This window comes from Spodoptera frugiperda, chromosome 3 (genome assembly GCF_023101765.2).
Source record: "Spodoptera frugiperda isolate SF20-4 chromosome 3, AGI-APGP_CSIRO_Sfru_2.0, whole genome shotgun sequence".
Taxonomy (NCBI): Eukaryota; Metazoa; Arthropoda; class Insecta; order Lepidoptera; family Noctuidae; genus Spodoptera; species Spodoptera frugiperda.
The window spans coordinates 3,350,635-3,364,094 of NC_064214.1; the positions used below are offsets into that span (position 1 = coordinate 3,350,635).

At 35.5% G+C, this 13,460-nt stretch overlaps 1 protein-coding gene across 6 annotated transcripts in view; it reads right to left on the bottom strand.

Moving 5' to 3' along the window:
* Window positions 1-13,460, bottom strand: part of LOC118274261 (synaptic vesicle glycoprotein 2B) — a 54,737-nt gene that overhangs the window by 28,013 nt on the left and 13,264 nt on the right. The window contains exon 1 of one of the 6 annotated variants that reach the window (XM_050705253.1): window positions 1,473-1,842. The exons of the other annotated variants lie outside the window; for them this stretch is intronic. The gene's annotated coding sequence lies outside the window, so the exon portion shown is untranslated. Of the gene's footprint in view, window positions 1-1,472; window positions 1,843-13,460 lie in introns of those variants that run through there. 6 annotated transcript variants of the gene reach the window in all.

The following is a 13,460-nucleotide window of genomic DNA, read 5'->3' on the forward strand; positions in this document are numbered from 1 at the left end:
TGGCCTCTAGCGTATGTATGTACATATGTACACACGTACATTTTGTATAGTGCTATAATTACATTGTTACTTCCTACTCTATAGGCGTAGGTCACTAGGCGACCTACGAGCCCTAAAGAAAGGCCATCCGATCTAGTTATGTCAGAATGTAAATCCGAAAGTTGTTCTTCGTTCAAATATTTTGACATTCGTACAGATAATAAAATATTTATCTAGGAGAAATCAAATGTGCTAACTGTCAAGTTAAATAAGAGACTGTCAGTGAATAATACAAGTGTAAAAATATGTTTAAAAAAATCGACTTCTGACTAATCGCGGACAATATGTAAAACACGTATTAAAGTGCAAACCTCAATTTTTTTAAGTCGGGTAATATACCTAAAACCTTCTTCTAAGTCTGAAAAATACTATACTGAAAACCGCATCAAAATCGGTTCTGCCAAACGCGGGATAATCGCGCATAAGCATACATACATACATGTCAAATTAAGAATCTCCTTGTTTTTAGTCAAAAGCCGGTTTATAAAAGTTTATATCTTTTACAATAGAAAAAAACTATAAATTATTATTAATTATCAAAGTTGACATTAACAAGAACATTTTTTATTCATAAATCCTTCTGAGATTGCAAATCATTATTTACAATACGATGGCATTTACAAACTGTTTCTTTAACACTCCACTGTTTCTCATTAACACAAATTGTTAACAGATTAAACGCGATTATTTTAATTGCGTTACTAATTTGTTATGTGAGAAAATATTAATATTTACAATTAAATGTCAACAATTTATTGCTCTAATATTTAGAATGCTGTTGAAGTTTGGTAATTGATTTACTGCATTTGAGAGGAATCATCATATAAAGTTTTGTTTTGTTTTGACTACAATAAAATTTAATATAGGATTTCCTATCGTTCTTCAACATGTACTACAGGGTTCTACAGACGGGGTAGTTAATTCCACGAATACCAACTAAACTGTTGTGTCTGTCACTTTCATAGAGTGGCTACTACCGGTGCAGCGTGGATCGAAGGACCAACTTGTGGTATAATGATAATACTGTATTCTTTACTATTGTTAACTTTAGTTACCGTATCGGCTTTTGGAAGTCTGCAGTTAAAATGCGACCTCACGCTCTAAACTGTTAATTATAAACACACGATTGCCAAACGTGACGTACCTTTATATATTTTAATAACATATTGTTTACATACAATTTTTTGTTGCGTCCGATTGCAGTTTCTCAGTAAGTACGTAATTGATGCGGTTACTTTAATTACCGTGCGCGTACAACTATACAAATCCATTGCAAGCCACCGATAGCATACGTAATTCATAATTTTGTTCGTTTCCACCGAGTTTTATTGTGTGTTAACTTGACCACTGAACCATTCAGTTGATTTTTTCAGGTAGAGTCAACCCGTATGTAAAATTTTGTACAAAAAATTAAAAACAAATGTTTCGCTTACCTAAAGAAGGGCGGGATCGGTAAATAAATACGATGTTCAGTCAAAAGTTCCAAATGTGAGCATGATTTCTTGAAGTTATTGTGAAGCAAAAAATGTTGAACGTCACAAAAAGTGATGAAAACTCGCGTCAAATAACACTTTTGAGAAACATTTCACGACACTTCCGGTTTTTAACGTCCGCATAGGGGGGATGTGAGTCCGGGGTAGTAGGGGACCGGGGGCACAGGTGGCGGACACTGGCAGGCTGCGGTACTGGCCGGGCACGGGCGCACTGTTTGTTGTGCTGCGAGTGTCGAGAGTGCGGAGTGCGGACTGCGAGGCGTGTGCTCGGACAGAGGCGGCGCGGGATTCTGCTGGTTGCAGGCTCGCGACTACACTTTTGCACCTCCTGCCGACCACCGCCCCACTCCCATATTGTTTGTGATAATTAACTTATTTTAAGGTTGCAATAGTTTAGTTCCGTGAGCCATTAAGCGATTATTGGTGTCTTGCAAATAGGAAAAACGTTTTGATTCAAGGTGTCATCTTTGCATCATTCATCTTCAGGAAATAAATTATTACTTGGTTTGAATGAAATACGAGAAGTTGCCTAATGTATGTCGCATAAATAAGTTTCGTTATATCACGGTCGCAGGAGGAGGTTACATTTGCGATATTCTAATATATTTTTCATTAAAAAGATAAAAAACATTATGTTATTAAAATAGGTAAATAAAATAATTTAATTAAGTGACAAAAAGACAGTTACTATCTTAGCTCTATTATTAAATGAATTGCTTTATTTTATGATTATTTCTTGAATTAAACTTTACTTAATGCTCTCTGATAAACCTGAATCTTTTAATCTACAATCTTCAGCTGGTCATGGTTCGTCAGCTGGTTATCAAGTGTGGTGAAATTTTGGCCAACCCTTCTACATAATATGTAGAGGAGGCCTATAGCCGATTTTTAAAAGAAAAAGGTAGATTGATAGGCTAATATAATATAGGCACTAAGCCTTATAATTTGTCAGGTAGTCAGTAACCAGCTTTATAAGTCCATTAGATGCACTACCAATAATATTACATACATAATACTTTATGGTGATAAAGGGTGAAAAACAATAACCCATGTAGGTATGTACTTAGTACTTAAACCCACACGTGTAAGTTATCAAATAAATATTTATGAATGAATAATATGTAACATTTTACTATTAAGTACTTATCTTACTACTACATAAGTAGGTATCTACATAATTATCGTATACATAGTAAATGAACGTTTAAGTCATTGAGTGAAAATGCATTTTCCATCATATACCTTACCTACTTGTAAGTAGCCTCTATGAAATTCGGAAGCTTTCTTGTTAAAGGAAAAATTTACACATTTTTTTATTCTAGGATTTTCTACTTAAATGGATTAAAGTTGCGTTTAATAAGGTTTTCTCTATTTAAAGCTTCCATGTACCCTTATTATATTTTCCGGAGCTGCAGACTGCCTAACGGGTTAAGGGGCTCCGGCTCAAAAAGCAGGAATAGGAACGGGGTGGTTTTTATTCAGTAAGAGTCTGACACTTCCTCTTACCTCGCCCAAGGCGGGAGAAGTCATTGAATGATTATCCCTTCTCAAAAAAATCTTATTATATTTTCGAAATGTATTTTAATTTTTTAACCATTAAAAGTTCAATATCGTATATACAGGGTGACTTTGAATTCGACGTATTCCTCTCGGGAGGTGATAATACAACTAATTTCCTACAAAAATAGCCCTGAGGTCCTTGGGCGGAAAGTGGCTAGTTTCTGAGATATTCAACATTTTTGGTTTTGGTAAAAATATCCCGAATTGATTACAAAAACATCAATAAATAAAAAAATACTGGTTGGATTTTAGTTATTTTAGTTTTAATCAGTTGCCAATACATCAGTTATCATTTATAAATACTAATAATGGCAGAAATTTATTTATTTATTTATTTATTTATTTATACTTCATCACAAAAAAACAGTGAATGGCGGACTTAATGCCTTAAGGCATTCTCTAACAGTCAACCATAGGGTAGTGCAGAGAAATGAAGCGGATTGATGTGAAGCCAAAACATGGTACAAAAGAATAAATATAAGAATACAATATACAATATATACAATACATATACATATATAATACATATTATATACATATACATACACATAATACAATATATATCTACTGCTAAACGACTACATATACTGCATAAATAAAAATACACATAATGAAGAAATAAGTTTCCTCAATTGTTTTGCGACTGCCAATCCTTAAATATATGCTCGCGGATTTTAAATTTAAAGGAACTGCGATTTTTTGCCACTCTGATCTCCTTGGGGAGCGCATTCCACAGAAGAACAGCTTGAATGAAAAAAGAAGAGTGAAGGAAGTCAGTGCGATGAGAGACACACTGGAGGTGTCGATTTTGAGACGAACGAAGAAATTTAGTGTGGTTAGCGCAAGAATATCGGAAGTAAGAAGCAAGGTAATTAGGCGAAGAAGGAGAGTCAAGGTAGGAGAATAAAGTGGTCAATGCCCTCTGCTGCCTGCGCAAGCGTATGGGCAGCCACTTTAGTTGCAGTCTATGTGCAGAAACATGATCATATTTACGTAAGTTGAAAACGAATCGAATGCAGTTATTTAGAAGTCGGTCCAGTTTGTTGAGCAGATCTGCATTCAGGTCGTAGTAACAGACATCAGCGTAATCAATAATGGGGAAAATCAAGCTCTGCACCAGCTGTGCCCTTACGGAGGATGGAAGGAAATTCCTCAAACGGTACAGCGCCCTCAATGACCCAGTAACTTTCTGGCAAACACTAGTAACCTGTGCACGCCAGCTCAATGTGCTATCAATAATTAAGCCCAAGTCCTTGACGTCCTGACTGTATGGGATATTCACACCATTATAGGAGATGGGAGGCAGTGTCGCACCGTCAATCGATCTGAGGCTCCAAGAGCTTCCTATAATTATGGCTTGGCACTTGTTTGGATTGACAGCTATGCCGAACCTGTTTGACCAACTTCGAACAGCTGCCAAGTCACCATTAAGTCTGCTGATAGCATCAGGTAGCTCGTCCACCCCAGATTGACGGTACAACTGCAAGTCGTCCGCATACAAATGGTACGCACACTGAAGTTCAGGAGTAATGAGGTTAATAAAAATGGAGAAAAGAAGTGGAGAAAGAATGCCGCCCTGAGGAACGCCTGCCGTCAGATCACACCAGCCAGAGAAATTATCATCATGCTGGACTGACTGCTGACGCCCCCGAAGATATGAAGAGAACCATTCCAATGAATCGCCGGAGATCGCAAGATGGGACAGGATTGCCGAAAGGATATCGTGACTGACCATATTAAAAGCGTTGGAAAAATCAACCAATAACAAGACTGTCACTTTGGTATCCTCCATGCCAGCCCTAACATCGCCAGTCACTTTAAGGAGCGAGGTTACAGTGCTGTGGCCCAGTCGAAAACCAGATTGCAACGGGCTTATTAGACTGTGCTTGTAAACAAAATGGGATAATTGTTTATGGACACAGGCCTCCAGCACCTTGGACAGGAAGGGAAGGATTGAGATAGGACGGAAATGGGTTGGTAGGGTGGGATTACTAACCTTAGGTAGCGGTCGGACAAAGGCCCTGCGCCACACTGCTGGAAATACACCGGAGAACAAGGAGAAGTTCATTATGTGGGTAATCGGTGATAGGATGTGGTCAAGGATATTTAGGATCATATCTCGGGATATAGAGTCGCAACCCACAGCCCTTGATTTAATGGAAAGGATGATCTTACGAATCTCCGTCTCATCAACTGGAATGAAACAGAAATAATTTATATTAGGACGCGTCAGACCATTGATAAACGACAAGGTGTTTTGTTTGGTAAGATGATCTAGGGTTGTAACAGTGGAGAAATGTTGGTTAAGGTCATCTAAACCAATTGAGATAGGAAGGTCTGAATTTTGCTGTTTACCAATACCTAGAGACCGGAAGAATTTCCAGATATTGGCAGAAGAAGAACAAGAAATATTATTGAGAATATGACGGCGCTTAGCGTTGCGCACCATTTGATTGCATCTGTTTCTCGCAGTTTTAAAAGCATCCCAATTCTCCTCAGTGCGGTTCCGCTTATGCCTGCGAAATGCACGGTCCCTTTGACGCATCGCCATCTGCACCCCCCTGGTCATCCAAGGCGCCGGCGGACGCCGAACTTTGATCCTTCTGATGGGTGCATGGCGGTCATACAGACCAATGATGGATGCATTAAAGATCGCTACCTTATCATCCACCGTATCTGCCTCCATAAGCGGCCCCCAATCAAGCATCGCCGCATCATCCCCGAGCTTATCCCCATCCATCCCCGCAAAACAGCGCCTATGCAAAACCTTAGGTTTCTCCTTGGGTGGTTTGAGGGCATATGATAGGTAGATGAGGTCGTGATGGGAAAAACCGGGAGCGTCATGCTGACCATGGAAGGGAACCAAGGAAGGATTTGAGGTAAGAATGAGATCGAGCCAGGAGTCATCAGCAACAGAGTTGTGATGAGTGGCATTCAATGGTAAGATGTGAAGACTCGCTGACTCGATCACATGAAGGAGCTTTTTGGATCGTGAGGAGTTGGGAAGAAGGAGATCTGTATTAAAATCCCCCATGATCACGTAATGTTCGTACTCAGAACCCACGGATTCTAGAACTGATTCGAATTCAGTGAAGTAATCATTAGTTGGAGGGCAATAAATAACTCCTAGAACCATTTTAACACCCCGGACACAAACCTCTAGAAATAAATATTCAGCAGAAGAATTTGGAGAGGAAGTCAAGAGTATTTTATGATGGAAATTACTGCGAAGGTATATAGCTACACCACCACCCCGTCTTACAATCCGGTCATTGCGAAGCAGAACGTAACCAGTAAGGGGGTAAGTGGTGGACAGAAGTTGAGGTTTGAGCCAGGTTTCGGAAATCAGAATGGCATGAACATTACCGTTATTAAAAGCGTCAAAGAGTTCAGAGTAATGACTGGGAACACTCTGTGCGTTTATGTGGCAAACATTGAAAAATCCACAGTTCCTATTAGAAAATGAGCGATCTATAAAGGTTGCAAGGGTATCACCCAGCGAGCAAAAACTATCACTGCTAGAGGCATCATCACTAGCGGAAACAAAAGAATCAGTGTCTGACATAAATAAAAAAATATGTGTATATATAAGAATATGCTAATATATATAAATTATACAATACTTTAATATTAAATATAAATAGAATAATATTAAAAATAATTTTAATTCTACTCAAACTATCCGTAGCAACTGGTAACCCTGCACCACCCGCCAGCCAACAACAACAGAGTAAAACAAAAGAAAACAGAAACAATAAAAACAAAACGAAAAGAAACATCCACTAATCAACAAATAGTTCTAAAAGAGAAACAATTTGTAAGCAAAGCCGCAACAAATCACACATTTTATACAATAAAAAAAAATAAAGTATTGAAAAAACAACAAAAATCATAATATACATAACAAAACGTAAGGCAAGGCATTAAAACTACAAAAACGTCATCCGTCAAATGTCATCCATTAAATTAATGTCACCCGCTGACCTGTCACTGGGCTCATAAAACAAACATGATATGTTATTTTACATTAACGATTATAAAATTGAAATTTAAACATGATTAGTATAATATTTCATAGTGAGGGTAAAACAAGAACAAAAAAAAAATGTAACAAAATTATTAATCGAGTGAACAAAGAGATTATGGAATATATTAACAAAAAGTGGCGGTATAGTGTCAATATGTATGTGAATAATAACCCACCCAAAACATAAATGTGAAAGGCTGCCAAGTTCGATAATATTGGAATGCTTCGCCTATAAAAGAAGTGAGATCTAAATAAGTACCAAGTTCCATACACAGACCTCAGTTAAAAATGATATAACAAGTTGGCAAGTTTTCACACACTTTGTTATAAACCTACTAAACGCAATGAGTCAAGTATATAATTTTCTATTAAAACTTGCCAAGTTATATCATTTTTAACTGAGGTCTGTGTATGGAACTTGGTACTTATTTAGATCTCACTTCTTTTATAGGCGAAGCATTCCAATATTATCGAACTTGGCAGCCTTTCACATTTATGTTTTGGGTGGGATTTCATTTATTTTTGTAAGGTTTATTTTCTTTTTTTCTTATTTTACTTTATTTTGACTAAATACAAACCTTCGTAACGAATTTTAGGTCGGTACGACCATTGGAAGATATAGATAAAAATTTTGTTTTAGTTCCTTAGGGGTATGAATTTAGACCTTCATTATTTTTAAAACCGACTCACACTTGGCCATTTTCAGATTTTTTCCTTTACCTTGACCTAAAGACCTACCTCCATGCCAAATTTCAAGTCAATACGACCATTGGAAGTGGTCTAGGTTTTTGATGAGTGAGTCAGTCAGTGAGTGTATAGTAAAAATAGCGATTTTCTGACGTCAATATCTCAAGACCTACAATAGGTACATTAATGAAATTTTGTATTTTAGATAAGTAAGTAGATCTTGACAGATACTAGAAATTTCATATGCGTAGATAAAATAGATTTTGAGTTATAGGTGGGTCGAACTTGGCCCGAAATGGTTCGTGTAATATAACCCACGGCCGGTGTGTCGGTTTTTTTGCTCGAACTTGGCGGACACACTGCCGTGTGTCTAGATACAAGAGACTTCATGTAAAAATCAGAAATATCATTCGTTTTAAAATAGCAAGTAATTTCCTATGAAATTTTGTTTTGTTTCACTAATTTGGTCAATAGATAACTGGATTTATTTTGAAAAAAATATATGACACTAAGCGTACAAACTATTAGAAAAACTTCCTTGGTTTATTAGCTACCCAGAAACGTAAAATTATTTACAATATTCCCAAAAACAAATGAATTAATTGATGATAAGTAGAGTGTAAAGAGAAAAGCGCAATTTCAAAAACATCTTAATTTGCAAAATTTTGTTCAAAATGATCTTCCCTACGACGAATAGATGCCCGAACACACTTCCTTATCCCTATGACGTTCACTCTTGGGCTGAATATGCGTTTTATTTCGTCACTATGTTTTGGAGAAGAATTTCGATGCTCGGCCAATTCCCTCTGCATAAACAAGGGACTTCATGTAAAAATTAACCGGCGTTAGGTTCTGGTCATTGTGCATGCCATGTAATTGGACCCCCATGCCAATATAACGCCTGGGAACCAAGGTATCCAACCATTGCCCCATAGTAGTTCGATAATGCACTTGACAATCGTCATGTGGAATAAATTCGTCAATCAAATTAATAAATTAATTCAATAAGTAGAATAAGTTCATTCATCTTGTTTCTAAATTCAAATTTAAAACAATGACCCTAGCACATTCCTTAATTTTTTTTCATAATTCTCACAATTTAAATTGTTGGATGAAAAGTAGGGTCCAATCAAATAATTATTTATGATACCCCTGCAAACATTTGAATTAAAACCGCGATATGCTAACGATGGTTTACTTTTTTCCGATTTTGTGGCCAATAATGGATATTGTGATAGTTTATCCAGCGCACTATCGAACTACTATGGGGCAATGGTTGGATACCTTGATTCCCCGGCGTTATATTGGCATGGGGGTCCAACGAAATGGCATGCACAATGACCAGAATCTAACGCCGGTTGATTTTTACATGAAGTCTCTTTGTTTATACAGAAGGAATTGGCCGTGTATCGTAATTCTTTATCGAAACAGATTTGAAGATAATGACGAAATAAAACGCATATTCAGCCCAAGAGTGAACATCATAGGAATAAGAAAGTGTGTTCGAGCATGTATTCGTCGTAGGGAAGATCATTTTGAACAAAATTTTGCAAATTAAGATGTTTTTGAAATTGCGCTTTTCTCTTTACACTCTACTTATCATCAATTAATTCATTTGTTTTTGGGAATATTGTAAATAATTTTACGTTTCTGGGTAGCTAATAAACCAAGGAAGTTTTTCTAATAGTTTGTACGCTTAGTGTCATATATTTTTTTCAAAATAAATCCAGTTATCTATTGACCAAATTAGTGAAACACAACAAAATTTCATAGGAAATTACTTGCTATTTTAAAACGAATGATATTTCTGCCATTATTAGTATTTATAAATGATAACTGATGTATTGGCAACTGATTAAAACTAAAATAACTAAAATCCAACCAGTATTTTTTTATTTATTGATGTTTTTGTAATCAATTCGGTATTTTTTTACCAAAACCAAAAATGTTGAATATCTCAGAAACTAGCCATTTTCCGCCCAAGGAGCTCAGGGCTATTTTTGTAGGAAATTAGTTGTATTATCACCTCCCGAGAGCAATACGTCGAATTCAAAGTCACCCTGTATAAGTATATTCGTGGTAATGGAATTATGTAAATACAATTATACATAATTGTTATTACTATCAACATAACTATGTAACTTAGAGACATTACAACGTCACGGTTTTACTAAAATAATGTTAAAACAATATTAACAATCATTAATTACAAGTATTTATTATAAGGTTTTAATTTTGTAAACAAATGCATGTCATTACCGTAAATATAATGTTTTATATCCATAGTAACCGATATCGAGCTGTAAATTGCAAAAAGAGTTTAAAAAAATATATATCGCTGGCTACCTTGAAGCATCCGCCTTAATAAATTTTCCTTATCTCCATCGACTTCAGTAAAAAAGGGGCCATACCATCGTACCATATTTTTGTTGATAAATCAATTAATATTTTATTGTCTTAATCTTATATGAGGGAGGAAAATCATTAAATGACTTCTCTCGCCTTGTATGAGGTGACAGAGAGAGAGTGTCTGACTAAAAACCACCCCGTTCCTATTTCTGCGTCAAACCGGCCGGAGTCCCGGTAACCGACGCTAAACCACAGCTCGCTAGTTATACTTGCGACCACTCTACAAACAGAGCAATCAATTTTGTTAAATGATTTATGTTAGAGACGCCTATTTAAATTAAAATTACTAAAATATAGTGAGTTATACTTTAAAACACGTGCCGAATTGTATTTATATCATTTACGACTTCTTTAAGACAAAATGGATTGTATGCCTATTATTATAAAAAAAAGAAAACAATTGCTATGATTTAAAACATACAAAATAATATGACATACAAATCGTACCAGTACATAATTCTTTGTTAGAATCGAAACCAACGTGTCGTTTCGAAAATATTTTTTGACCAACATGCGTCATAAAAATAGTTTCCTGCACCAACCAGTACATTGGAGTGGTAACCAAATACATAAGAACTTCTCAATTTCTAATGAAATGGTTTTATGCTCAAGCAAATATTTTCGAAACCGCAATAATGTATGTACAATATACCTAGGTAAGTATATTTCCGCTAATGATAGAAGGAAAGGCTTAATGAGTATCTCACGACTGTACTAACTCCTAAATATTAGTGTATATGAAACCAAGTTCATTGCAAAGTCAATCAAATACATTATTTGTTATTAGTTTTCCAAAACCGCAAATGTTAAGGAGCTAAACTTCTTTCCCATTGGTCATTTATTATTTTTTTATTTCCTTTGTACCCAGTTAGGTATTATGTCAATAATAACACAGATGCATCACTCAAATTGCCAAGTTTTGTGTGTTTAATCAAATCAAATCAAACATTTATTCAGACACCTTTTTTACGTCAAGAAAAACTATCTACCTTTTTTTAAACTGGAAACATCATCCATTGACTTCTCCCGCCTTGGGTGAGGCGAGAGGGAGTGTCAGACTCTTATTAACTAAAAATCACCCCGTTCCTACTCCTTTTTCCAGCTTTTCGAGCCGGAGCCCCGGTAAACCCGCTAGGTAGTCCGCAGCTCCGGATCATGCATCAGCCCTACTGGGCCCCATTTGTGGTGGTCTGATGGCTAAACCATCTACCGTTACCAACTTAGGTAAATAATATATAATATTAAGATCAAATACTTATAAATGAAATAACCTAACTTTGCTGATCTAGTTTCATGTACCAAAAAAAATAATAATACTGAAACGATGTCTCTGACGACTGCTGTAAATTGTCGTGGATTAGATCCTGCACGAAATAATTTGTTGTTTTTACAAGCCTGGATGTAACCTAGGATACAGAAGAAAATTCTAATATAAAATTACATTAAAAGCTCCTCGTGAAAGTTAAACAGGGAATTCCTTGTCAAAAAACTGTTTTTACAATGAAGTGCGTTCAAATGATTCCACCAATATTAAACTTGTGCTAATAGTTTCTATCGACAAATAATCTTGGAAAGGCCAAGTGGTGGTGGGCTCAGCTGACTTTATGACGTAAATAAATTTCACAGTAGTGGTCATATTCGTCATATATGTCATATAGTAGGTATTTGTAAAACAATTGGGTATAGGTACGTCAATAATTAATTAGTGTGTTGAATCATGGAATAGATTTGGAAGGTTTTTCCCCTATCTCCATGGTCCTTTCGAACGCCTGTCTGACCATTGCTCCCTCTATCCTCAAAAAATCCTGCGATTAGGTACCTACAGATATAATTCGATTACATTAAACTATTTAAATTACTTTTCTATCAATGCTAATCGAGGATAATAAAACAATACGATCAACTTAGTAGATAGATTAACAATTATTAACTTACCTACTTTTGCTAAGTCTAAACGATTGCGAAAAAATAGTTACATAACAACAACAATTCTATAATCGGCCATGATCAGTTCAGGGCGATATAATTGGTGGATTAAATGAAATCTAATTGTTGTTTTGTATTGAATTTGTGCTAAAACAATGATTTACTAGAACAATAGTTTGTATCATCTAAGGTTAAACTGTGTGTTATTGAAATAATTGACAGATTAAATAGCAATAATTTTATTAACAATGCTGACCATTTACTTTGGTTGAATAGAGTCATTACGATTTTTGAATGAGTTTAGCCTTTCGTTAAGTACTGCATAGTATCCTTACAGCGAGTAGACCAGGGCCGAGGCATTTGTAAATAGGAAAAAAGGTAAAAACACCATCTCTTTGTTTTTCCCCTGACACTATCTATATAATTAAAAATCAAAATAAAAGACATTTCATTTGGAAACAGCGTATTTGTTACATAAAATGCAAAATAAGAAATACTCAAAATAAGTGACAAAAATATGTTTATTTTTTTTATTTTTCCGCAATTTTTAAGAGTACATGCAAAAGTGTAAATACAATTGACATAGGCCGATAACTGAATCAATTCAGTAGTCGTGATAGAGTCCACTGGACTCAAGAGAGTCATAAATCAAGAAATGGTCACGCCACGTCATGCTAATTTATAGGTAAGCTGGATAAATAATTAGACATTTCTGCTAATACTCAATCTGACCTTTCTCTTTAGTTAATAAAACATTAGCCTTTAGTGAATCCATTGCTCCCGATACGTTAATTTCCATAATTATCGGATAATTATAGCACCTATTGTTTCTAAACTTGGTTAAGTACTTACTGATGATCTTTTTAGATTAAGCTTTACTAATTATTATTCTAACTTTGTAATAAATATTTAACTGTAGTAGTCGTGAGGCTGTGTTATACTATACTTAGGTTAAGTGAAGATTATGTGGATGGATATTCAACTCCAGAATTTATGAAACTATTTGCCGATCTCTGTGACATTGAATGATTATTTTAAACTATTTTGTTCCAAAAACAATTATTAAGGATTGGGTTAAGTAACCATTAAATGATTCTGAGTACGGCAGTTAGTTCTACAGAGTAAAGACAGCAGTTGCAATGGTACCATTATAATGTTATAACGTCATAGTTTTTTAAAGACTTGATTGATTAACCAAATATTTTATCGCTTATAGTGGGTGTGACACTACGCAAACATACGTATGCTACCTTCATAACATGTAAAATATCAACAAAAGTAATAGTGGTATATCGGATAGTGATCTCATAAAAATAAGA